Consider the following 2,358-nt stretch of genomic DNA (forward strand, 5'->3'; position numbering starts at 1 on the left):
AACATATGTGTAATAGGAATACCAGGAAAAGAGAGAAAGGAGCAGAAAAAATATTCAAAGAAGTAATGGCTGAAAACCTCTCAAATTTGATGAATTTCAGATACATCATAATCAAAATGTCAAAACAAAAAAAGCTATCTACGTCTGCCCATGAAGAAGAGCCTATTGTCATCTTTTTAGAAAAACTCCAGGTCAAGACAACAGGCATTGGCCCTGTGTTTCCCTTTAACCTGTTGCCTATCGGTTCCCTTTATGGCAATGCTAACTCTCTCAAGGAAAGCACACTAGCAGTTTCTTAGTAGAAAAGGGGCCTTCCTCAGCATAATACCCTGATACAAGGACTCCAAATCTCAGCTCCTGCCATGGCTGCATACTGCTGGCATTCCCTTGACTCAACAAGTGGCTTTCTTGAAAGGTACCAGCAAGATGCTTACGCCAGAATCCACAAGATGCACTAGCAATTTGCCTTAAGCCAAGATGTCCACAAGACCTACCAGACAATGGGGATACAGTTTGTCCCTGTCCTGGCTCTCCCTCTCAATTTCACCTCTTCTCTCCTGTTCTTCGTTCCACATCCCAATATCACTGTCAGGTCAGGAAATCTAGTAGTCTGGTTTTCAGGATATCCATCTCCCTTTCTTGCACAATAGCAAACTTTACCAGTGTTTCTCCTCCTACTCTCAAAAGTCATCAAGGAGAACCAGGTCACAGCCGTTATTACCACCAATATAATAGACAGACTGAGGTTCTAACAGGTTAACTAACTAAAGCTTACATTGCTTGTAAGTAGCAGATCAAGGATTTGAACACCGATCTTCTGCCTCAATAAATGTTTTTTTCATGTGTATATTTGCTAAATAGATTATGATAATGAGACTTCGTTTATAAAAATGAGCATGATTTCAAAAGACTGCTTTATATCAAGGTTCCCAAATTGCATTTCACAGTGCTTTAGGATGCTCAGAGGTAGTAATACATATTCCTCAGAAATAATGCATACCCTGTCTCTGAAGGAAATTTATAATTTAAATTGGCATGATAAAGGATGTGAAGAAGTCATGCAATAATAAAATCTGCTTAATGTTATTTAACTAAGTATATTCCAAACTCCTATAACCACAAGATCCTTTTTAAAAATATATCTATTATATTGAGAGACTAGTGTTTAAAACATGCAAGAGAAGATGGAGAGCAGACAAAGGGCAAGGAATGGATCCGACGACAAAGAGAACCAGGACCACAGAATTCTTTCATATTAGATTTTAAAAACTGTTATTTTAAATAAATAAATAAACAAAACAAGCCTGATATTTTGCTTGAAAATGAAGTTCGAGTAACAGAAATTAGTTCTGGTTTAAAAATTATTAAGTTTTCATTATTCTTTGAGGAATATGATTTTACCAACTGTTTGCCCAAATTAATGCACTAAATTGTTTGCTATGTGCTAATAATTAAAATAGAAACTAACTGTTCATTTCAATATCCATTCTACAAAACCAAAACAAACTTACTGACACAGCTATTCAACGAGTTTCAGGGAGAAATCTTTTAAACAGAGAAAACTTTCTTTTCATAGGAAAAAACAATTCAGAGAAAATAGATTATCATAATCTATTCAGCAAGACTTAAAACAAAATTAAAAACTATGCCTTTACCTTTATTTAAAGCAAGACATGAAAAGTTAAACATACCTGCATTTAAATGAAGGAGAAGGAAAGGATAACGATACATAGCAGCGCCTGTAATGTACCCTGGTCTTAACAGTGGTGGGCCATGCGGCTTCCTGGTAAAACACTTTTTTCTCTGCTACAGGGATAAGGCTGCCAAGTAGATGGCACAGACATAAGACAAAGCAGTCTCCCCTAGGTGGGGAAGAGAAACACAGCTATTCTTACAGCCCATCCACCCACTTTTCCATGACTACCTTAAAGCTTATTACACAATGCATCTATCATCTCTTTCATTTCCACATACTTCTATTACAATTCCATTACAAGTTTATATCAGGCTTACACTGAGTGTATTTCAAGGGAGCTGCTCCCTAATGGCATTGGGAAGGAAGAATAGTCGCATGGAAAAGTTGCACTGAAATTCAGCTCTTAGGAAGTTTGCCTGTAGACTGAAATGCTATTGATGGAACTTAGACACTTAATTCCAAAGGTTCCAGGTATTTCTGACCTTATCTTTTTGAGCTTTTCCTTCCATTATCATATCTGTACCCAACTTTTGTGGTAATCTGCAGCATTATCCACTAAAATTAGAAAGTAGACATGAACATTTTTTAGTTCTATATATATGCCCAACATAGAGGTACTTAAATATCTGCCGAAAGGAAGTAAATTTTAAAATATATATGCT

Source organism: Tamandua tetradactyla, chromosome 18, assembly GCF_023851605.1.
Source record: "Tamandua tetradactyla isolate mTamTet1 chromosome 18, mTamTet1.pri, whole genome shotgun sequence".
In the NCBI taxonomy this organism is placed as follows: domain Eukaryota; kingdom Metazoa; phylum Chordata; class Mammalia; order Pilosa; family Myrmecophagidae; genus Tamandua; species Tamandua tetradactyla.